We start from the raw sequence: 25512 nt of genomic DNA on the forward strand, positions 1-25512 counted from the left end.
TAAATCAACCAGTATAGTGTGATTACCTCCCACTGTGATAGCTGGCTCTCATAAAAGCATACGTACATATATAACGTATCATTAATTTACAAGTCTGGATGCCTCCTCTACGGGACTCTCACCTTGTATCTGTACAACTCAACAAAAAAGCACCAACGCGTTATATTCTCATTGCTAATGTTATGCGCAGCGCCAGCGCCGCGCACCGTAATGTATTGCATTGCATAGCACATAACATAAGGTAAAATGTAATCAGTAACACTGCATTAATATAACACACATTTATTAATGTCATAGCATCTGCTAACACCGCCAATAGATAGCATGTCTATGATAGAGGATACACAACCGCCATAAGCGCCTTAACAAAAGAGCTTGGTGCGCTATAAAAATGACCAAATAAATAAAATAATCCCTAAAACTCACTAAATTATTTGCTTCATGGCTAGTGAATTGCTTTTATGTTTACCACAATATATTACCCTGAAGCAGCACGACTGGAAACTAATAGCCAGCATGTGGAAAGTGAAACGTGTAGTTTGTATAATTCATTTTGTTTTATTTTACCCTTCTGTGTTGTATAGCGCCATGACTGCAGTGCCAGCTAATAGCGCTGAACAGGCAGAGTGGGAGGCAGGGCAAGGCCTGAAGCCACAGCCCTGAACAGTGGCACGGCTGCCCCTTCTCTCTGCCAAGGCAGGGAGGCCACAGCCTGGCTGGGGAGGCGCGAGGGAAGGGCAGCTGGTGCCGGCACGCGGGTGCACGCCGGGTGGAGGGCCTCGGGGTGGCAGGAACGGGAGGGGTATTGGTGTCACCGCAGCTGCCGCACAGCTGCTAACGCTATGTGCGTCTGGATGAAGCGGAGCCAGATTGCAGGAGGGGCATCCGGCATGGCAGTGCCAGCTGGAAAGAGGGACGGGTGGAGCCAGGTCAACTGCAGGACAGGAAAGAGGGCTGGGGGGAGCGAGTGGAGAGTGGGTAGCAGAGGAAAGGTGGGAGAGGACAGTGACTGCTGGAAAGGGAGAGAGTGAGGAGGGCTGAGAATGCCAAGGAGGAGGCAAGGGAGGGCGCAAATTCTAAAGGATGGAAAGAGGTGTCAGAGAGATCGAGGGAGGGAGGAAGCAAAACTAAGACTTGATGGCTGGAAGGTTTAGAATTAATCATAAACTCTGGAATTGCTCTGGGCAGGCCCCCAGAACATCTTATTTGCCTGCAAAGCCATTACAGAAAGGGAGACCATATGCAAATCGGGCTTGGCCCCACCCCCAAAGGGGGCAGTCCAGCCCGAACTGCTTCGTCACATTCCTTCTGCAAGAGACCACAAGCATCCCCAGACATGTTTCGGCCTCAGGCATCATCAGTGAGGAGTAGCTTGGGTCTCTAGGCCCAGCAGGCACGGGACCTATGTCTGGGCATACCCTTCCCACTTGGGGTGACTACAGCAAAACATAGGGGTGAGGATGACAAGGCCTCCCAACCTACACTTCAGGAATAACTGTGGAAGAACCTACATTTTAAAGAATATCTCGTCAATCAATGATGGCTCCACTCAGGTCCCCCCCCCCCGGAGCTCGTCCCCCTTTCTGGCTACCCGTACCAACCCTGCATCTCGGCTACTACCCCCTTACCCTCCCTGTAACCCCCTGGGTGAGTCCCCTATGTACATCTCTCTGTTTCTGTCCAGCAAGGTCCACACTCAATATATCCTATACATGCAGGCATAAAAGACACGAGTGAGCCCGCTAGACAGGGCGAGCGAGGGCTTCCAGGGCATAGAAGCAGAGAGCTCTGAAGGAGGACAAAGAGATTACTGAGAGTTCTGGGGAGCGGGACTGTCGCAGACCAATAAAGCACAGGGCATTCAAGATGGGGGTGGGATGAAGGCCTATATCTCTAAGGGTTATCTCAGCTAAGGGAAATAATGCTCCCTTCCCTAAACCATCGAAACAAAAGGGATACACGACACCGCATCAGGGCTCTTCTGTCTGGCAGAGACACAGGCCTCTCTCTGGATCTCTGTCATATCTCACAGTCTTAGGAATATAGCACCCAGCCGCTTCTTGAGAGTCCAGGGATAAAGCACATCGGCCGCTTCTTGAGAGTCCAGGGATGTAGCACCCTAGCCACTTCTTGTGAGTCCCAGGCATATAACGCCCCAGCCGCTTCTTGTGAGTCCCAGGCATATAGCACCCCAGCTGCTTCTTGAGAGTCCCAGGGATATAGCACCGCGGCCACTTCTTGAGAGTGCTAGGGATATAGCACCCCAGCCGCTTCTTGAGAGTCCCAGATATATAGCACCCCGGCCACTTCTTGAGAGTGCTAGGGATATAGCACCCCAGCCGCTTCTTGAGAGTCCCAGGATATAGCACCCCGGTCGCTTCTTGAGAGTGCTAGGGATATAGCACCCCGGCCGATTCTTGAGAGTCCGAGGGATATAGCACCCCAGCCGCTTCTTGAGAGTCCCAGGATATAGCACCCCGGCCGCTTCTTGAGAGTGCTAGGGATGTGGCACCCCGGCCGATTCTTGAGAGTCCGAGGGATATAGCACCCGGTCGATTTTTGAAATTCCCAGGGATATAGCACCCCAGACGCTTCTTGAGAGACCCCGGGATAGAGCACCCCATCTGCTTCTTGAGAGTCACAGGGATATAGCACCCTGTCTGCTACATGAATCCCAAGGAAATTGCACCCTGGACGCTTCTTGAGAGTCCCAGGGATATAGCGCCCGGCCGCTTCTTGAGAGTCCCCGCAATACAGCATCCCAGATGTTTCTTGAGAGTCCCAGGGATATAGCACTCTGCCCGCTTCTTGAGTGGCGGGGATATAGCACCCCAGCCGATTCTTGAGGGATATAGCACCATAGGCATGGCCAGAGTGGGCCAGGCTCACCCAGAATCTGTAAATGACCACTCAGCAGCGCTGTGTGGGAATTTACGGATGTTAATGTAACTGTGGTGGTCCCAACTACAATACTTTCTGGCCCCACTTGTTAGACAATCCTGGCTACACCTCTGTATAGAACACCATCTGCTTCTTGAAAGTCCCATGGATATAGCACCCCATCCACTTCTTGAGTCCCAGGGATATAGCACTCCGTTCGCTTATTGAATCCCAGGGATATAGCACTCCGTTCGCTTATTGAATCCCAGGGATATAGCACTCCGTTCGCTTATTGAATCCCAGGGATATGGCACCTTGAACGCACTCATTCAGCTTTTTGAGAGTCCCAGCGATTTAGCACCCCATCATCTGCTTGAGAGTCTCAGGGATATAGCCCCCCTCTGCTTCTTGAGTCCCAAGGACATATAGCACCCGGAAACTTCTCTAGAGTCCCAGGGATATAGCGCCTGTCCACTTCTTCAGAGTCCCAGGGATATAGCGCTTGTCTGCTTCTCGAGAGTCCAGGCATATAGCACCTCGTCCTCTTCTTGAGAGTCCCAGGAATATAACGCCTGTTCACTTCTTGAGAGTCCCAGGGATATAGGGCCTGACCGCTTCTTGAGAGTCCCAGGGATATATTGCCTGTCCAATTCTCAACAGTCTTAGGGATACAGCGCCCCGGCTGCTTCTTGAGAGCACCAAGGGATATAGCGCCCACCTGCTTGATGAGAGTCCCAGGGTTATAGCACCTCGTCTACTTCTTGAGAGTCCCAGGGATGTGGTACCCCAGACACTTCTTGAGAGTCCAGGGATGTAGGACACCATCTGCTTCTGATAGTCCCAGGGATAAAGCATCCCGTTCGCTTCGTTAAAGTCCCAAGGATATAGCACCACATCTGCTTCTTGAGAGTCCCAGGGATATAGTGCCCTGCCTGCTTCTTGAGAGTCTTAGGGATGTAGTACCACGTACGCTTCTAGAGAGTCCAAGGATATAGCACACCAACCACTTCTTGAGTCCCATGGGTATATATAGCACCCTGGCCACTTTTTGAGGTTCCAAGGGATATAGAGCCCATGTCCGCTTCTCGAGAGTCTCAGGGATATAGTGCTCTGTCTGTTTCTTGAGAGTCATAGGGATATATCACTCTGGACGCTTCTTGATAGACCCAGGTACATAGTACCCCATCCACGGCTTGAGAGACCCAGGGATATAGCACCCCATCCACTTCTTGAGAGCCCCAGGGATATAGCACCCTGTCCGCTTTTCGAGAGTCCATGGATAAAACGCCCGTCCGCTTTTTGAGAGTCCCAAGTATATAACGCCGGGCCGCTTCTTGAGAGTACCAGGGATATAGCATCCCGGCCGCTTCTTGACAGTCCCAGGGATATAGTGCCTGGCCGATTCTTGAGAGTCCCAGGGATATAGCATCCCGCCGCTTCTTCAGAGTGCAGGGATATTGCACCCCGTCTGCTTCTTGAGAGTCCAGGGATATTGCATCTCATCCACTTCTTGAGAGTCCCAGGTATATAGCACCCTGTCTGTTTCATGAGAGTCCAGGGCTATAGTATCCGGGTCGATTTTTGAAAGTCCCAGTGATATAGCACCCCAGACGCTTCTTGAGAGACCCCGGGATAGAGCACCCCATCTGCTTCTTGAGAGTCACAGGGATATAGCACCCTGCCTGCTACATGAATCCCAAGGAAATTGCACCCTGGACGCTTCTTGAGAGTCCCAGGGATAAAGCACACAGTTGGCGTCTTGAGAGTGCCAGGGATATATCGCCCGGCCGCTTCGTGAGAGTCCCCGCAATATAGCACCCCAGATGCTTCTTGAGATTCCCAGGGATAAAGAACCCTACCTGCTTCTTGAGTGGTGGGGATATAGCACCCCAGCCGCTTCTTGAGGGATATAGCACCATAGGCGTGGCCAGAGTGGGCCAGGCTCACCCAGAATCTGTAAATGACCACTCAGCAGCGCTGTGTGGGAATTTACGGATGTTAATGTCACTGTGGTGGTCCCAACTACATTAGCTTCTGGCCCCACTTGTTAGACAATCCTGGCTACACCTCTGTATAGAACACCATCTGCTTCTTGAAAGTCCCATGGATATAGCAACCCATCCACTTCTTGAGTCCCAGGCATATAGCACTCTGTCCGCTTATTGAATCCCAGGGATATAGCACTCCATCCGCTTATTGAATCCCAGGGATATAGACCTGCGTCCACTTATTGAATCCCAGGGATATGGCACCTTGAACGCTTCCTGAGAGTCCCAGGGATAACGCACCCATTCGGCTTTTTGAGAGTCCCAGCGATTTAGCACCCCATCATCTGCTTGAGAGTCCCAGGGATATAGCACCACTCCGCTTCTTGAGTCCCAAGGATATATAGCACCCAGCAACTTCTCTAGAGTCCTAGGGATATAGCACCTATCCGCATCCTTAGAGTCCCAGGTTTATAGCGCCTGTCCTCTTCTCGAGAGTCCAGGGATATAGCACCCCGTCCTCTTCTTGAGAGTCCCAGGAATATAACACCTGTTCACTTCTTGAGAGTCCTACGGATATAGGGCCTGACCGCTTCTTGAGAGTCACAGGGATATAATGCCTGTCCAATTCTCGAGAGTCTTAGGGATACAGCGCCCCGGCTGCTTCTTGAGAGCACCTAGGGATATAGCACCCACCTGCTTCATGAGAGTCCCAGGGATGTGGTACCCCAGACACTTCTTGAGAGTCCAGGGATGTAGGACACCATGTGCTTCTTGAGAGTCCCAGGGATAAAGCATCCCGTTCGCTTCGTTAAAGTCCCAAGGCTATAGCAGCCCATCTGCTTCTTGAGAGTCCCAGGGATATAGTGCCCTGCCTGCTTCTTGAGAGTCTTAGGAATGTAGCACCACGTACGCTTTTAGAGAGTCCAAGGATATAGCACACCGACCACCTCTTGAGTCCCAGGGGTATATATAGCACCCTGGCCACTTTTTGAGATTCCTAGGGATATAGAGCCCATGTCCGCTTCTTGGGAGTCTCAGGGATATAGTGCTCTGTCTGTTTCTTGAGAGTCATAGGGATATATCACTCCGGACGCTTCTTGAGAGTCCCAGAGACATAATACACCATCCACGGCATGAGAGACCCAGGGATATAGCACCCCATCCACTTCTTGAGAGCCACAGGGATATAGCACCCTGTCCACTTTTCGAGAGTCCCATGGATAAAACGCCCGTCCGCTTTTTGAGAGTCCCAAGGATATAACGCCTGGCCGCTTCTTGAGAGTCCCAGGGATATAGCATCCCAGCCGCTTCTTGAGAGTCCCAGGGATATAGTGCCCGGCCGCTTCTTGAGAGTCCAGGGATATAGCACCCCGTCCTCTTCTTGAGAGTCCCAGGAATATAACACCTGTTCACTTCTTGAGAGTCCTACGGATATAGGGCCTGACCGCTTCTTGAGAGTCACAGGGATATAATGCCTGTCCAATTCTCGAGAGTCTTAGGGATACAGCGCCCCGGCTGCTTCTTGAGAGCACCTAGGGATATAGCACCCACCTGCTTCATGAGAGTCCCAGGGATGTGGTACCCCAGACACTTCTTGAGAGTCCAGGGATGTAGGACACCATGTGCTTCTTGAGAGTCCCAGGGATAAAGCATCCCGTTCGCTTCGTTAAAGTCCCAAGGCTATAGCAGCCCATCTGCTTCTTGAGAGTCCCAGGGATATAGTGCCCTGCCTGCTTCTTGAGAGTCTTAGGAATGTAGCACCACGTACGCTTTTAGAGAGTCCAAGGATATAGCACACCGACCACCTCTTGAGTCCCAGGGGTATATATAGCACCCTGGCCGCTTTTTGAGATTCCTAGGGATATAGAGCCCATGTCCGCTTCTTGGGAGTCTCAGGGATATAGTGCTCTGTCTGTTTCTTGAGAGTCATAGGGATATATCACTCCGGACGCTTCTTGAGAGTCCCAGAGACATAATACACCATCCACGGCATGAGAGACCCAGGGATATAGCACCCCATCCACTTCTTGAGAGCCACAGGGATATAGCACCCTGTCCACTTTTCGAGAGTCCCATGGATAAAACGCCCGTCCGCTTTTTGAGAGTCCCAAGGATATAACGCCTGGCCGCTTCTTGAGAGTCCCAGGGATATAGCATCCCAGCCGCTTCTTGAGAGTCCCAGGAATATAACACCTGTTCACTTCTTGAGAGTCCTACGGATATAGGGCCTGACCGCTTCTTGAGAGTCACAGGGATATAATGCCTGTCCAATTCTCGAGAGTCTTAGGGATACAGCGCCCCGGCTGCTTCTTGAGAGCACCTAGGGATATAGCACCCACCTGCTTCATGAGAGTCCCAGGGATGTGGTACCCCAGACACTTCTTGAGAGTCCAGGGATGTAGGACACCATGTGCTTCTTGAGAGTCCCAGGGATAAAGCATCCCGTTCGCTTCGTTAAAGTCCCAAGGCTATAGCAGCCCATCTGCTTCTTGAGAGTCCCAGGGATATAGTGCCCTGCCTGCTTCTTGAGAGTCTTAGGAATGTAGCACCACGTACGCTTTTAGAGAGTCCAAGGATATAGCACACCGACCACCTCTTGAGTCCCAGGGGTATATATAGCACCCTGGCCACTTTTTGAGATTCCTAGGGATATAGAGCCCATGTCCGCTTCTTGGGAGTCTCAGGGATATAGTGCTCTGTCTGTTTCTTGAGAGTCATAGGGATATATCACTCCGGACGCTTCTTGAGAGTCCCAGAGACATAATACACCATCCACGGCATGAGAGACCCAGGGATATAGCACCCCATCCACTTCTTGAGAGCCACAGGGATATAGCACCCTGTCCACTTTTCGAGAGTCCCATGGATAAAACGCCCGTCCGCTTTTTGAGAGTCCCAAGGATATAACGCCTGGCCGCTTCTTGAGAGTCCCAGCTTCTTGAGAGTCCCAGGGATATAGTGCCCGGCCGCTTCTTGAGAGTCCAGGGATATTGCACCCCGTCTGCTTCTTGAGAGTCCAGGGATATTGCACCCCGTCTGCTTCTTGAGAGTCCAGGGATATTGCACCCCGTCTGCTTCTTGAGAGTCCAGGGATATTGCACCCCGTCTGCTTCTTGAGAGTCCAGGGATATTGCATCCCGGCCGCTTTTTGAGAGTCCCAAGTATATAGCACCCCGTCTGTTTCATGAGAGTCCAGGGATATAGTATCCTGGCCGCTTCTTGTGAGTCCCAGGGATAAAGCGCTCCCCGGTTGCTTCATGAGAGTCCCAGGGATACAGCACCCGTCCACTTTTAGAGTCCCAGGGATATACCACCTGTCCACTTCTTGAGAGTCCCATAGCACCCCGATCCGCTTCTTGAGAGTCCGAGGGATATAGCGCCTGTCTGCTTCTTGAGAGTCCAAGGGATATAGCGCCCGTCCGTTTCTTGAGAGTCCCAGGGATATAGCACCTCCTCTGCTTCTTGCGAGTCCAGGGATATTGCGTCCCATCCACTTCTTGAGAGTCCCAGGGATATCGCATCCCGGCCGCTTTTGAGAGTCCCAGGGCTATAGCATCCCGGCCGCTTCTTGAGAGTCCAGGGATATTGCATCCCATCCACTTCTTGAGAGTCCCGGGATATCGCATCCCGGCCGCTTCTTGAGAGTCCCGGGATATAGCACCCTGTCTGCTTCTTGGGAGTCCATGGATACTGCATCCTATCTGCTTCTTGAGAGTCCCGGGATATAGCACCCTGTCTGCTTCTTGAGAGTCCCTGGTGTATAGTATCCAGTCCGCCTCTTGACAACCTTAGAGATATAGCACCAAGCATGCTACTTTAAGCGTTAGCAGTGGCAGGGATATAGCACCCGTCCCAGCACGATTTTCGTTATCTTGTCCGTCTCCGCGCTATAGTGCCTAGCCAACTTCTTGACACTCACATCACAGTGATACAGTGTCTGGCGTGCTTCGTGTCATCTTAAGCACACTTGGTGTATCTTCTGGGGATATAGTGTCCTGCTCACTCTGCAGCGAGAGACATAGCACCTTGCTCGCTCCGACCGCCAGCCCCACATACTCTCGCCAGCTGGTCGGGTTGTGTTCTTGCTGCGGGTATTGTGGAGATCTTCTGCGCTCTTTAGACGTCACCCTGGGTCTTTTTGGCCTCTCGGCGCTCTTAGGACTCCCTGGCTTCTTGGCTCTCTCTGCCTCTGGGAGCAGTCTGGCACCAACCTTATTATGCCCATGAAGGAATGACAGAGCAGATCAAGGCGAGAGAGGCCATGGAGGGGGGCATCGTTCTGACAATGGGGAGAGAGACTCTTGCCAGATACCAAACCGCCTCAGCTTGAGTGTGCTGGTAGGCTGCCTCCACTGTACCCTTCAGCTCTTGAGATGGGGTCAGAACACTACCTTCTTCACTGGGAGATAGAGGGGGAGATAGAGTGAGATAAAGGGGGAGAGAAAGGGAGGGAGAGAGAGAGAGAGAGAGAGAGAGAGAGAGAGCAGAGAGAGAGAGAGAATAGAAAGCTGTGAGAACTATGTAAGTGAACACGAGACTATTAAGTGTTCGCTTGTAGGGTGTCTCCCCACTCCCTCCTTACTTCCCTCCCACCCCCCTTTACCCCCCTTTCTTCCTTCCTTCCTTCCCTCCGTCCCTCACTTCCTTCCTTCCTTCCTTCCTCCATCTCTCCCTCTTTTTATATCCCTTTATATGCGTTCCTTCCCTTCCTCGTGTTCAGTCATTTTAAAGTAGTGCAAACCAATCTGTGTGCGCACAGAGCGCTGCACAAGTGGATACTCTAAGAAGGAGGAATACTATGAGGGGTAGGGTATTAAGGGTGCACTTGGAAGGTCATGATGAGAGAGGACACAGTGGGTTGCAGGCACAGGATACAGGATGGGAGCCACAGGGGCCCAACTCTTTAATCATTAGTTGCTGCCTCTGCAGCTGTGCTCTCATTGTAGTTATATTTCACTGAGTTTCTCACCCTATGAAACTCTTAACAGCACTGCTGAGTCCCAGGAGCTGCACCAGCAATTCCTACAATTCGTACCTCTGACTTCCCATTCTTTTGCTTTGCCCCCTCACTTTTTTCAATTCTCCATAGTATTTTCCTTCACTGTTTTCTCAGTCTTGCACTCTCTCTCTCACACATACACTCTTTCGCTTCCCCCACCCCCACTACCCGCTGGCTGTGGCAGCAGAGCAGTTACATTTGACCTTCTAATGAAACAATTGAAAATCTGTGCAAGGTGCTTTTGAGACATCTTCAGCTGTCTAAAATGTGGGTGTATTATCTTACTCTGATAAAAGGCCAAATGTATGTTTGTCCGATGCAGTCATGCGCAGTAGAGACTGTCTGCTTCACCTGTTGTCACTGCTAGAGGGAGCTGTTGCCTTAGAATTTATAGTGGTCCTACTGTGTCAATTCTTTTTTCTCTTAACATAAATTACAGCAAAATATACCACGTTCTGGAAGCAACTCAAGACCTTCCTGTTTGCTTCCGCTTTCTCTCTTCCTCATCTCTACTGATGCACCTGGCTGCTCTGCACACTGGTCACCTGGTCACCCTCTGAACTCGGGCCCAGGCTCCTGCATGTCCAGTTGCCCTTGCACTGCCTCCGGGCTCTCCAGCTCTTAAGGGTCTGTATCTGCAACCCTACAGTGCCTTCTCTCTGCACTTATGAGCCACCCACTGACTGAACTTGTGAGTAAAATGCATTTCCCCTTCCCTCTCCCCCTGGCTCTTCCCCCCTTCCCTCTCCCCCTGGCTCTTCCCCCTTCCCTCTCTCCCCTTCCCTCTCCCCCGCACTTGCAGAATCTGAATGACACAAGGCCTAGTAAGATCGTTATTTTGTCCCCACTTGTTTCCCCCTCCTTTTCTTGTCACGCCTAGAAACACTTGTTCACAGGTGCGTTATAAATGCCACATCATATCGTATCATATCATTGCTAGGAGACTGGGTGCAGTCCCCAAATTAACCCTAGATAGCTCCCAAGGGGCCGCTGACTTCCCTCCCCAGACCCTGCACTCTACTGGCCGAGGTTGGATCACTTTTCTAGTGAGTCATTCATAGAGCCCTTGATGACGGGACTCCCCCAGATTCTGCAGGTATCGAAGCCCTGCTGCACGCATTCTCTTGTCCCCAAGGGGAAGGCATTGACCCTAACCTGCCCTCTCGGCACCTTGGCCTCCTACTGGACACTACGGCATGTCTTGAGCTATACTGAATGACGTTTAATTGTTTCAGCTTTTGATTGCTTTAGTGAAACAGCTCTGGGTTTTTTCTCTCAAAAAGGGACTGCTTTTGATCCCATCAATTTTTCTCACTTTAAAAACATTTAAGATTAAGTTAGTTCTGAGTTCTCTCGTTACGATCTGCAGTCTTTTGAGTGCTGACTAGTATTCGATCTACAGTTTGTTTACCTCCAAACTGTACTGCACTGTGATCGTTTAATGTCTGCCTCCTGCGTCCCCCCCTTCAGAGTTAAGTCTGAAGTTTGGCCACGCTACATACAAGTGAGCCAATGGTCCTTCAATTAGGTGTGTTACCTCCCACTTGCACGCACCTGGATGGAGTGTTGTGGGAGCTCAGCTAGAACACATTAAGACTCTGAGCACTCTCCGGCATGTCTCTTTCAGTTGTGATGTCACACTTATATAGAAGAACTGAGTGAGGGATTATACTGCTTAAGTGGGAGCGACATAGGGAAAATGGTATCTTGGTGGAACAGGCCCAGAAGATGCAGCGGAGGTGGAACGAGAGGGTCTGAAGTGTCGGGAGAAGAAGATGAGCGAGACTTGAGAGTCTACTATGACGGGGCGAGTTTAAGCTTTCTAGAGAGTGGTAGAGGGGGCAATAGAAGGTTGAGACATCTGTCATAGGCATCTGTGACAAAATAACTACTGCTCTGCAAGAGTACAAGAATGAATAGTGCCCAAACCACGTACCCAGCCCCACACTGTCACAAAACCAGCAGTGACCAAATAATAACAGTAAAACAAACACAGCCCGGCAGGTAAATCTCTTTCGAAGGCAGGCTATATCTTCAGGAGAGCTATGAGCTGGCAGCAGTAGCAACTCAAACAACTTTACTACAAAGACTCCAAAATAAAACAAATGTCAAATCATGGTTCTATAAAAACATTGGGCCTCATTACAAATCAGGTGGCCCGGAAATAACGGTGGCGGTAAACCCACCGTCACCGTTGTTTCCGGACCGCCTGATCCTGACTCCTGCAGGCGGGAGGTGATGTTCCCACCAGGTCCGACCTGCCGGGTTTAACACCGCCCGCCTGCAGGCGGACGAGGTAACACCGGCAGCATTACGAGATGCTGCCGGTGTTTCCATGATCCCCATTCCCATTGAGTCCCATAGGACTCAATGGGGATTAACACCATTCTGCCTCTGTGATTCCCGGGAAACCGGGGTTGTAATGCCCCGGTAATTCCGGGAATCACAGAGGCGGAATGGTAATACGAGTCCGGCGGTAACCAGGCGGTTTTACCGCTTCGGTTACCGCCGGACTCGTAATGAGGCCCATTGACTTTTAATTAAGCAATAAAAATACAATCAACTAACTAGAAAATACTATAAAAATCACCCTTATAAAGAAAAAAAACAGCAAAAGCAGACTTTTGTGAAACGGCATGGTGGGGAGATGAGAAACAGCATTCAGGCACTCAATTGGCAACATTGTCACTGATCAAGGTTATGTGTTTAAGCAATAAGCCCTGAGCTGGGGGGGCACGACCACTTCAGGTAATGCCCCAGGGCCCATAGTTACAGGCCTTAGTTATCCCTTGCCGAGTCTGTTTTCCCTTTCCATGTCTGCTATTGAAAAAAGTAAACAAAAAATATGTCGGAGAGCAGGAATGGACTCGCTGGGCACAGAAGTGACTAAGAAGAAGGTGAATGGGGCCGGGGAGGGAATTCTGTGGATTGGGGGAGGATGGATGGCAAAGGGGACAGACCACACTTACCTCGTTCCCCAGAGGGGGAAGATGGTGGCTTCCAGCTGTGTGGTGGCTCGAAGCGGTGGGATTACTGCTGATAATGCCCCCGTTCCGAGGCTCCTCATTGGCTGAGAGGTTGACTAAAGGTTTGAGATGGGTGAGTGAGATGGCTTCGAGTAGTTGAGGAGGCCTTCAAGTCAGTTGCTCCCATGATGCAGAGCCAGCGATTCAGTCCAGGCCGAGTCTTTTCGATTCAATGTGTTGAGCCAGCGTCTGGCCGGCAGAAAGTGCAGCAAGTAGTTGGAAGTTTGCACAGAGATTCTGTTTGCGCCTTGAAGGGTGTTGATCGCAGTCAATCTGGCGTGAAGACGCTTTGAGGTGATGAGCCTGGATTCCAGTTGCTTCTGGGATTCTGGTTTGCTGGGCGTCCTATCCCAGGGGCTCTGGGACATAGGGTCTCTTTTTGCTCTGGAGTTCACCTCCACTGAGCAGGGTCCTGTTTTCAGTGCCTCCTGAAGCACACTACGGGAAACAAGATTGTTCCTCCGTTATATGCGACTAAATAGACTGGAACTTTGCCTTGTTTACTTTGTAATCAAGAGAGTAGAACTAGGGTAGCGTAGACAGTTGACTTATTTTCTTATGAATTACTAAATGTTTGTGCCTTTATATAGTATGGTGATGGGTTCAAACTTGGTGTTTTGGTTATATGTATGTCATTTTACGTGGGGGGGGGATTGGCTTTTTTACTTAATGCATTTTTTTATTGATTGACTATTTGGATATGTGACCAGATTTTTCTATAGTAGATTTTTTTCCTTGTACCTTTGGAATACATTACACCAAATTCACATATGGCGTTTGCTCAACCTAATTTATGTTTTTCTAAAGTGTACAACTATTTGTTCCATAACACATCGGGTTCCAGTTTAGGTGAATGTGGCAGTTGCTGACCCAATGACCCCAATACAGCTTGAGTATCTGGGTGCCCCCTCTATATATGTTTCTTCCCGGTTTCCAGTGCAGCCAGCAGAGAGGCCTTGGTCCACAGTAGTTCACACACACTATTCTGTGAGGATGGCTAGGGCACAGTGCTCTCCCCTTCGCTTTGGATGAATTCGTCCTTCACCTCCTTTCCAGAGAGATGAGATAGGCAGCATCCCCAACAGAGGTCCAGTGAATTTTCCCTGTTTTTGTGAGACTCCAGAAATGAATCAAAGAAGGAGGCGGTCATCCCTTTATAGAAGGCAAAATGTCACAAGCACTTGGTTCCCAACACGCCTGCTGCAAGGGATCCCATCCAGGGTGTGGTTACAAGTGACCTTTGCCTTATGACTTCACACCCAGAGTGCTTTGCCTGCAGAACATGGAGGGGGCAGTAAGTGGAAGAGAGCCCAAACAGAAACCAGGATGGTGGAAACCCTCCCTCAGCTCCCCACTACCTTCTGGCTACTCTATCTCCACCCCCACCCTTGCCTGCTGACTGTAAAAGGACTGCAGTGGTCAGCATTCTTATGTAAGAGTGGCTTTTGGTATGTCCGTGCTGCTTTTGAATAACCAGTTTCCAAGAGGCCTCCTGGGGTATGTCCCTTTGTCCTGGGAGAAGGTGTTACCCTTCCTGCGGGAGAATCAAAGTGGTGGCATCCTGGCCATTGAGCCACATGGCTGTAATGAAGACAGTCAGACTAGCTACTAATGCACATCAGTCCTGTCATAGCTGAGCTCTTCTCATGGAGCTGACCCTATTGTGATCCCACATTGCTGTGGATTTATAATAGTGTGATTCTAGCACCCACCATGCCATCCCCGGGATTACTTATATTTTCATGAACTACCTAGGAACTCGTACCTTGTAGCCTGTAATTTGTAGCCTGTCTCTTGTCTTGTCACTCGCTTGGTCTGTTGTCTTTATTTCCGCGCCCTGATGCCTGCGGGCTTTGGCGCGTTACAAACAAATAAAATAAAAAATACAAATAAAAAATATACATTTGACTATATATATATATATATATATATATATATATATATATATATATTCAGACTGACTAGATTACACAATCATTACAATTTAGGTCAGAGGTGCAGACAATTAAACAGCCATCTCTGCCTGCAGGATGTTGGTGTTCCAGCAGCTGTCAGGAATGAACATGTGACCTTTGGACCTGCGATGTGCCACAGCAGAGCTATTGCTGAGGGCGCCAGGATGCTTTCTCAGCAAGGTACGCTTATACACTATAATTCTGACATGGAGCATTATGATAAAGGGGGGGTTCTGATTAGCACACCTCCCTTTCAGAAATAGAATTACAGCATCATTTCAGCATAAAAAATAAAATAACAACAGAGGCTTTTCTGCCCTCACAAGATGGCATTTTGTCACAACATCCATCTACACTGCTTGGTCTTATTATTTTTGTATTGGACAAAATCTGATAATCAGCGAATGTATTCTTTTGTACTGTTTGTAGCACGGATGGGCTGCATATCGCTCATATGTGCTTTAACACGAGGAGGGTGGTAGGTACCCTAGAGTATGACACTTCAAGGCAGGAAGTAGACGAATGGTAAGTAGTCGAACGCCGCTCCCGACCGTTCCCGCTCACTTCGATCCCGGAAGACGCCAAGGAAAGAGGCCAGCCAGAGGAGTAAACAATATAACAATATGCCGCTGACATTTTTGGAGGGACCGTTCCGGTAGAAGTTACTTTTGGGAGTATATTCCTTTTGATGCCCCAGTTTCTATCCATCTATTAGATTCTTATATTGTGCCATACGCCCGTAGGCCTCAAGGCGCAAGTTACCTTCTTTCCTCCAGAAGATGGCGCAGTCCCGCTGGGTGTTCTGGAACGGTGGCGGCATTCAGGTGCTTAACGTCAGAAGCCAGGCGCGCAGTGACCATTGGGCTAATGGGGGTTTAGCTTACACCCCCTGAAATTGCTGGCTGGACCTCGTCCATCTACAGAAGTAGGCAGGACAGGAAGCAGTGTCTGGGGCTGTGCTGGGGTTATCCAAGACCTGGGGATTACCTCTGTAACAGGTTGTATTGTCAGCAGCAGCTTTTCTTACGCATACATATTTAAGGCAATTGAAACCATGATGGGAAATTCTGAACTGAAAGCCCGCGCACAGCTGCAATTACCTAAACATCTGTGACTACTTGCAAGACTATCAAAGGGAGTCACAGGTAGTTTATTTTTAAACAAAGGGCTCACACGCAGCTAAAACCATTTATTTATTTATTGATGACAAGGTCTTAGTTAAGTCATCAGAATGTCAGCTCTTGCATTTCAGAGGAGTGCTTGGTTTGCATTATGGAACTTGTAGTTCATCACATGTACTTGTTTATATCCAATAAAAGCATTATTTCTACAGCCTTTAGGCCTTGTTATGCTATATTATGTGATGGTAGATTAAGTCATGCTATGTCAGGGTACACTTAAAGCCGGTCAAGTGGCACAGCGAGTAGAGCGCCCGCTTTGACACCCGTGCAGAGCCTGTTAACGCAGGTTCGAATCCCGGCGGGGCCAAACTCAGCCTTTCATCCTTCTGAGGTCGATAAATGAGCACCACACACCGTGGGTAATAATAAGCAGCGCTCAGATACCTGAGGGTTTGTAGCGCTATATAAAAGCCTAATTATTATTATTTTTTATTACTATATCATGGTATCACTTCAGGACCTAAACTGTGTAGTAAGAGGTTCGGGGTCTCCCATCTGCTCCCTCAAAGATGCTCCCACCATATCGAGGCTGTCTTGAATGGGATTATAGTGCCAATGACGCGGGACGTGGGCATTGGACATGGGCAATGGGCTAAAACCAAACACACACCACATCACAACTATAGCACGACTGTGCTGCTAAGTACCTACAGAAACGTGCTGCCAGCCCCCTTTCTGTCCCTCTAACCCATGCCACCATCTCCAATCCCCCCTCGCCCCAAGAGCTTGCAGGCACTTTTCACTCCCTCCTTCCTTGCCCTACCAGCCAAGGTTCTTGCGCACCCATGGTGTGGCCCCCAGCCGCTGTTCTTGCCCCGCCCTCAATCTAGGTTCTCGCACCCAGGCACTGTTCTCGCCCCCATAGCCTGTTCTTGCCCCCAGTTCTGGTTCTCAGCCCCCCAGGGCCCTTTCTCACCCCAGCACACTTTGTCACCTCCAGTCCCCTTCCTTGCCCCCACACCTTTTCTTGCCCCAGCCCCCTTTTCTATGCCCAAACACCATTTCCTGCCCATTTTCTAGACTCCCAGCCTCTTTTTTGCCAATTTTCTTGCCCTCATGACAAAGACCCTCCCATGTTTTGCGCAGCCATTTCTTTGGCTCTGCTTGTGTTTGGCCCTTTAGAACCAGGCTAGACCCCCTGGCTCGGCCTTGGCTTGGCCTTAGCCATTGGAGCCCGGTCTCTCCCAGCTCTACTGTGTCCCCCACATGTAACCCTCTGTATCCACCCCCTCATAACCTTCTAGGTGCACCATAAATAGTGTACCCTTCTAAGAGTACCCATATTATTGTATCCTATCACTGTATCCCCCCTGTATCCCTCTGCATCCACTCCCTCCATCGCCTTCTAGATGCACCATTAATAGTGTATCCTTCTAAGAGTACCCATATTATTGTATCCTATCACTGTATCCCCCCTGTATCCCTCTGCATCCACTCCCTCCATCGCCTTCTAGATGCTCCATTAATAGTGTATCCTTCTAAGATTACCCATATCATTGTATCCTTTCACTGTATCCCCCACCTGTATCCCCTGCGATTACTCTCCTCATCACCTTCTAGATGCACCATTAATAGTGTATCTTTCTAAGAGTACCCATATTAGTGTATCCTATCACTCTATCACCTGCATGTATCTCTCTGCACCCATCCCTCCTTGATCTTCTAGATGCACCATTATTAGTGTATCCTTTTAGAAGTACCCATATTGTTGTATCCTATCACTGTATCCACCCTGTATCCCTCTGCAGCCACAACCTCCATCATCATCTAGATGCACCATTATTAGTCTATCCTTCTAGGAGTACCCATGTTATTGTATCCTATCACTGTATCACCTGCCTGTATCCCTCTGCATCCACTCTCTCCATCACCTTCTAGGTGCACCAACAATAGTGTATCCATCTAAGGTTACCCATGTTATTGTATCCTAGCACTGTATCCTCGCCTATATCCACTCTCTCCATGACCTTCTAGGTGCACCAACAATAGTGTATCCATCTAAGGTTACCCATGTTATTGTATCCTATCACTGTATCCCCGCCTATATCCACTCTCTCCATGACCTTCCAAGTGTACCCACAATAGTCTATCCGTCTAATGTGTATCTGTATTATGGTATCCTGTTGCTCAAAACAGTGTTCATTGCCTCCAAACGAGGTCTGCGTTCTGTAGAACCCAACATATACAAAAATAATCACATTAAAAAATACAGCATAATATAATGCACCTCCCTTTTTACTTAAAATTGACCCCTCTTGCGTAGACGTTTGGCCAATGGTATGGAATTGTCCCCAAATCCAATCCTTATGGCAGGAAGTGGTTTTGAGCATTGACAAACTGGTAGTAGAACTCGGTATGCTCCCTGCAACTGCGCGTCAGAGGTACCGCGCTGAGTTTGTGGATGATAGGGAACAGGACAAAGTATTGGGAACTCTGCAGGTTACTGGTTCATCTGGACAAGTTGATCTCTGTCGGGGAGATAAGAGGCAAATCACTTCAAGACTGCTCTGTCACATGCATGTGGCTAAAAAATTGAGGATGGCCTCATGGTCAACAGTACCAAAGGTGCAGAGAGGTCCAGTGGGACCAATAAACTTAGGGTTCCTTTGTCCAGTATTTATAGAGTGTCTTCGATAACTCGGATGGTGACATTCTCTGTGGTGCATTGTGGTCGGCAACTGGATTGGTGATCCTGTAGGAGATTGTGCTGAAAACAACAAAGTGAAAGGGTTGTGTGTTCATTCCCCTCACTGCTCATTCACCATTTTCATTTAGCACTAGAGGGAATGCACCACTTCTTGTTATTTCTAAGGTACTTCTATTTATATATGAAATTCAGCTACTGGTGATTTTTAGGTTGAACATCATCGGTTTTACAAAGTAAAGCAAATCTATTTGCACAAAAACATAAAGTGAAACATGTGCACATCTTTGCACATACAGTTATACACGTAACATAATGCTGTTGCTGCTGTCGATAAATATGAAAACAACGACAGGGGTTGATACATATACACAAATCAAAAACAAGTTTACAATCTTAGTCATTACATAAACAGTGGTAAAACATATGACGCGGTGGCTTACAGGGGAAGTTTCGTCTACACCAAGGTGTTTCAGCCAGTTCTATGGGCTGTCTAAGCCCTGTTTTGTTCTGGCCAAGAAAACTGTGTCTAGAGGTAAAACCAAAAAAGCCACTGGAGAGGTTGGTGTGCGTCACTACTTTTAGTCCACTAAGCAACATGCTACAAAAAACCATCAGAAAAAACTGGCATTTAGTCAAACAAGCGGGCACACTAAGTAGAGTGCCTTGCTTCGCTTTTAAGAAGAACAAAAATCTAAAAGACTCATTGGTTCACACTTTCCTAGAACCGGCGACTCCAACAAATAACACACTGTGGAACCTGCCTCCGGTAACGGGACACTATAAGTGCAGGAAATGTGTGGCATGTGCACTGCCCCTCCCAAAAAAAAAGTTTTTGAACATAAGAAAGTCAAATGGACAATGAAAGAACATACAAATTGCAACACCAAAGGGGTGATTTATATCATCGAATGCCCCTGTGGCCTACTCACAAAACCATTCACCCAATCAGGATGCACATTTCAGAACATCGTTCCTGCATTAGAAACAATATCCCAGACAAACCTTTGGTAGAACATTTTGGCCTCAAGAATCACAAGGGCACTGATCTCAGATGGTACGTCATTCAAAAGGTAACACGAACCAAAACCAATGATGTTCAACCTAAAAATCACCAGTAACTGAATATTTTCACATATAAATAGAAGTACATTAGAAATATCAAGAAGTGGTGCATTCTTTCTAGTGCTAAATGAAAATGGTGAATGAGCAGTGAGGGGATTGAGCACACAACCCTTTCACTTTGTTGTTTTCAATTGAGCCCTCCTGGGCAGAATAGTTTTTTTTTCCAGGAGCCCTTATATACAAAGGAGATTGTGCTGAGCAATCCTTTCATGCAACTCAATTTCTTCATCACACGGCCGAGGAAGGGTAGTTGCGTGATGGGACATTGGTTGGCCAGGCTCTCTGGGTCGAGTGTTGTTTCCTTCAGCAGTTGGAGGATCTGTCCTGTTTTCAGTGCATCCTGGCAAGTGCCTTGTGTGAAGGATGCTTTGATGACAATGAGAAGGGGTGTGAGTGCTTCACCTGTGATGACCTTCACAGTGGAGATGGGGAAGATTGCCTCTTTGTAGTTGGAGGGTATCAGGGATAAAACACTGTTTTCAGGTCTTCTGGTGTAATTGCAATGAATTCGGTCTATCTCGATATGGTGCATGCTGGTATAGACCAGGCGCTTGGGATGTGTTTGGAGCTGTCAATGTGCTTTCTTTGTGGAAATGGATGATGTTTGTCAGTGGATTGCAATATTTCAGGGTCTGGCAGGAGCTGGCTGCAATGCTTTACAGTTTAGAAGACCTTGGTGGATGCTTTCATGATGGTTGTAATGTAGTAGTTTACTTTGGCTGTGGTGATGAATGTCCTGCCATCTGAACAGAGGGTTGTCAGGGTGATAAGCTCTTTTAGTTGGTGGGAATTTATTTCATTTCTTTTTTGTTGATTTCACCAATAAAGGAAATTTGAAAACAAAGTACATACATACATACATACATAGACACATACCTTGGAATACTGCAGGTGAAAGAGAGCCGGGAAGTGGTGGTGTAATAGAGTGCCTGCCTTTGAAGGGGCTTTGATAGACAGGCCGAGAGCATAGGGATCTGCTCCCTTTAACACAACACCTGTTAGCGCAGGCGTCTGACGCGCGCGTCATCAGATTTCTGACACTATTATATTATATTCAATCTGAATTAATAATTAGACCCCAACCTATTATCACCACTTAATTTTAAATAGTTATCTCTTACATCATCTCTTCCGTTCATAGTCAGATATTTAGGATTATTTCATTGTTCCCACATAATTATATCAGGGAGAAAAGCACGTTCCTCATCTCCCTGGAGCCTCATTTAAAAGCAGATTGGAAGATAAAATGTAATGCAGCAATTGTAGCCTCCGCTGTCACCATGGAAAAGATGCCGCACCAGTGTCAGATGAATAATCCTGGAACCATGCCATTGCATCTAGAATGCATGCAGTGGTAGTAACTTCACACCCCTAAAGTTGCAACTCTATGTTCTGTTCATCGTCTCAGGCACGCATGACAAGGGACCAACCGAACACACACGAGTCATACATACATCAACACTGCTACTAATTGTGTCAAGATGGGGTGGGTATACCTTCTATAGGCTCTAGGGGGATTCATATGAGAAACCATATAGGATACTGTAATTGAAGCGTGCTCTCCCTGGGACTGGTCTTCTGCTGGCGACTTGAAAATACGTCTGGTATTCTTATACAGTTGGCATTGTCATTTATAGGTATAATTGAAAGATGTTGTCGCGTCGCCCTGGAGTAGGTCGAGGGAAAGCCATAAACCACCTTGATGTGTACAAGAATAAAAAGAAGCTCACCCAGAGACTTGCGCCAAGTTCGGTAGTTTGTCAAATTGTTTACTTGTCACAATTAACCAACTGCCTTTCGTGAGGAGGGATTCATTCAGAAGAGCTACGCGGAATCACTCCTGTTAATACATTGCAGGGGGGTCGAGCCAATGAAATAAGCACCTGAATTTCGTTTGGAAACCAATTATGGACGAAAGTGTACTTGCCCTGATTTGAAAAAGGCTAAACAGCCGAAACACGTGTCATCATTAAGGACAGTTGGGCAATTTTGACGAATCAACAATTTGACGAACTACCCAACTTTGGCTTTGTCAATTTGACGAACTACCTAACTTTGGCGCAAGTCTCCGGGAGAGTTTCTTTTTATTCATATAGGATACTGTGTTTACGGGTGTAAGAATAGGCAGGTGCAGCTCCTGTAGGGGCAAGGAGAAACTCTATATGATGCCATGTTTAAGGGTGCCAGAATGGGTGGGTATAGCTCCTGTAGGGTCAAGGTGAAAGCATGAAGGATATTATTTGTTAAAAGGTGTCAGAATAGGTGGGTGTAGCTCCTATACGGCCTAGGGGAATCACACAAGAAAGATATAGGATACTGTGTTTAAGGGTGTCAGAATGGGTGGGTGTAGCCCCTAAAGGGTCTAGGTGAAACCATAAAGGATGCAATGGCTAAGGGTGTCGGAATGGGTGGGTATAGCTCATATAGGGTCTAGAGCAAACCTTATAGGATGCTGTGTTGTTTAAGGGTGTCAGAATGGGTGGGTGTATCTCCTAAAAGGTCTAGGAGAAACCATATAGGATGCTTTGTTTAAGGACATCAGAATGGGTGGATATAGCTCCTATACGGTATGAGAGAAACCATATAGGATACTGTGTTTAAGGGTGTCAGAATGGGTCGGTGTAGCTCCTAAAGGGTTTAGGTGAAACCACAATGTTTAAGGGTGTCGGAATGGGTGGGTATAGCTCATATAGGGTCTAGAGCAAACCTTATAGGATGCTGTGTTGTTTAACGGCGTCAGAATGGGTGGATATAGCTCCTATACAGTATAGGAGAAACCATATAGGATACCATATTTAAGGGTGTCAGAATGGGTGGGTATAGCTCCTATAGAGTCTAGGAGAAACCATATAGGATACTGTGTTTAAGGGTGACAGAATGGGTGGGTGTAGCTCCTATAGAGTCTAGGAGAAACCATATAGGATACTGGGTTTTAGGGTGTCAGAATAGGTAGGTGTAGCTCCAGAGGATGCTATGTTGAAAGGTGTCAGATTGGGTGGATGTTGCTCGTAAAGTGTCTAGGAGAAACCCTATAGGATGTTAGTTTTAAGGGTGTCAGAATGGGTGGGTATAGCTCCTATAGAATCTAAAGGAAACCATATAGGATGCTTTGTTTAAGGGTGTTGGAATGGGTGGTTATAGCTCATATAGGGTCTAGAGCGTACCTTATAGGATGCTGTGTTGTTTAAGGGTGTCAGAATAGGTGGGTGTATCTCCTAAAGGGTCTAGGAGAAACCATATAGGATGCTTTGTTTAAGGGCATCAGAATGGGTGGATATAGCTCCTATACAGTATAGGAGAAACCATATAGGATGCCGTGTTTAAGGGTGTAAGAAGGGGTGGGTGTATCTCCTAAATGGTCTACGTGAAACCATAAAGGATGCAATGTTTAAGGGTGTCAGAATGGGTGGGTATAGCTCCTATAGGGTCCAGAGGAAACCATATAGGATGCTGTGTTTAAGTGTGTCAGAATGGGTGGGTATAGCTCCTATAGGGTCTAGAAGAACCATATAGGGTACTGTGTTTAAGGGTGTCAGAGTAGGTGGGTATCGCTCCTATAGGGTCTTGGAGAAATCAAATAGGATACTATGTTTAAGAGTGTCAACATGGGCGGCTATAGCTCCTATAGAGTCTAAAGGAAACCATATAGGATGCTATGTTTAAGGGTGTCAGAATGGGTGGGTGTAGCTCCTAAAGGTCTTGGAGAAACCCTATATGATGCAATGTTTAAGAGTGTCAGAATGGGTGGGTATAGCTCCCAAAGGGTCTAGGGAAAACCATATAGGATACTGTGTGTAAGGGTGTCAGAATGGGTGGGTATGGCTCCTATAGAGTCTAGGAGAAACCATATAGGATACTGGGTTTCAGGGTGTCAGAATGGGTGGGTATAGCACCTGTGCGGTCTAGAGGAAAGCATATAGGATGTTATGTTTAAGGGTGTCAGAATGGGTAGGTGTAGCTCCTAAAGTGTCCAGGAGAAACCCTATAGGATGCTATGTTTAAGGGTGTCAGAATGGGTGGGTGTAGCTCCTAAATGGTCGAGGAGAACCCCTATAGGATTCTATGTGTAAGTGTGTCAGAATGGGTGGGTGTAGCTCCCAATGGGCCTAGGGGAAACCATATAAAATTCTATGTTTAAGGGTGTCAGAATGGGAGGGTGTAGCTCCTATAGGGGCTAATGAAAATCATATATGATGCTATGTTAAAGGGTGTCAGAATGTGTTGGTGTAGGTCCTAAAGGGTCTAAGACAACCATATAGGATACTGTGTTTAAGGGTGTCCGAACGGGTTCACTCCATGCATCCTAAGGGCTTAACTATTGGGATATTAATCTTCCCAGGACCCCGTAACTACCACAAAGGAGCAGAGCTATATCTCCCAGAACTCTTCTTTGATGACTTTCAAAGTCTCTGCAGTTCTCGGCTCACACTCGTAGACTCTAGAATGCAGCATCCAGTGAGACCCTAAACAACCTCCTACACGCAGGTTCCTCCCAAGCTGTCTTTGGGGTATGTCAGGCTCCGATAGTCTCGCCCCCGAAGAACAGGTGGGCCTCCTGGTCCAGATCCTCCTCTATTTTCTGTCTGGTGTTTAACAGTAAGCAAGGGTTCTCCCTGCACGAGCTCTTTGGTTTCTCTCTTTGGTCTGATCTCAGCCGGTGTCTGATATACACCCTCCCACCCCTCTGGGGTTCAATGTTGTCTTGTCGTTGTCTGGGTTTGTGGAAGCAGTGCTCTCAGGCCCGGCATTCCCACTGCGATAAGACACCATGTTTAGCTGCTCCTCCGGTGCGTTCCCTAATGCAGGGGTCAGCCCCGCAAACCCCATTCTCTCCCTCACCCTCTCCAGATACCATCTCGTTCATATTCTGCGGGTCGTCCCTCTCTCCCCCGTAAGCCTCGGTCTCCCACTGGGCTCTGCTCCATTCCCTCCTATGACGGCACGCTCTTTCCTCTGACTCCTGCTCTGAATCACCTCTGCATCAAATCTCAAGCTACCCCTCTGTCTGTTACCTCTCCTCACCTTTCCAGTCACGCCACGCCCGCTTCTACCCCCACTTTTACTCCCCCCTCTTCCGCATGTGCTGTTTCCCATTTGGGAAAGTTTGCCTGTCAGGACAAAATGGCCACCATCAGGCTCTCTGGTCTCACTCTCTTTGGTCTTGTTTCCTGGCAGCGTTCGACTCTTCTTTGGGCTCGCCCTCACCTCACTGCCTTCAGGCTGGTAGTCCACTCTGTGACGCCACCTGCCATGTATTGATGGTTATCCTGACCATTCGTTAAAGGGTCTGATTGGCTCGTCCCTAGTTTCGTTCTCCCTTTAAGTGGTGACATTTTATGCCTCCTTTCTACATGCTGTGTCCGGTTCCGTAACACCATTCTCATATGGCGGTCCTATTCTCCTCCTGCCGGTGACTGAGGTCTCATTAATCCCTTCTGACACTTTAAGGCACCTGATGCGCAACTCCTTGTTCCAAGCTGCACCACAATGTTCCCTAACTATGGAAAGAATGTTGTTATTCCACCCCTAACCTCGTGAAAGGTTCCTGCGCTGGGCCCAGTCAACAGGGCACAAAGACGCCTCTCGATGTGGCTTACGCTGCCTACCAGGGTGGAAACCAGAGCCAGCCCTGTCCCATAGGCAGGGAATGTGGAGGGTCCCAGTTTCTGTCCCACTTTTATGTGCCCTGTGGATGATTGTGGTAACACCCCCGG

At 48.3% G+C, this 25512-nt stretch overlaps 1 protein-coding gene across 2 annotated transcripts in view; it reads left to right on the plus strand.

Moving 5' to 3' along the window:
- Window positions 1-25512, plus strand: part of NYAP1 (neuronal tyrosine phosphorylated phosphoinositide-3-kinase adaptor 1) — a 664093-nt gene that overhangs the window by 86089 nt on the left and 552492 nt on the right. Inside the window, exon 2 of one of the 2 annotated variants that reach the window (XM_069644964.1) lies at window positions 14923-15028. The exons of the other annotated variant lie outside the window; for it this stretch is intronic. The gene's annotated coding sequence lies outside the window, so the exon portion shown is untranslated. The remainder of the gene's footprint in view (window positions 1-14922; window positions 15029-25512) is intronic. 2 annotated transcript variants of the gene reach the window in all.

The sequence above is a fragment of the Ambystoma mexicanum genome, chromosome 1p, assembly GCF_040938575.1.
Source record: "Ambystoma mexicanum isolate Mex_15411 chromosome 1p, UKY_AmexF1_1, whole genome shotgun sequence".
Taxonomy (NCBI): Eukaryota; Metazoa; Chordata; class Amphibia; order Caudata; family Ambystomatidae; genus Ambystoma; species Ambystoma mexicanum.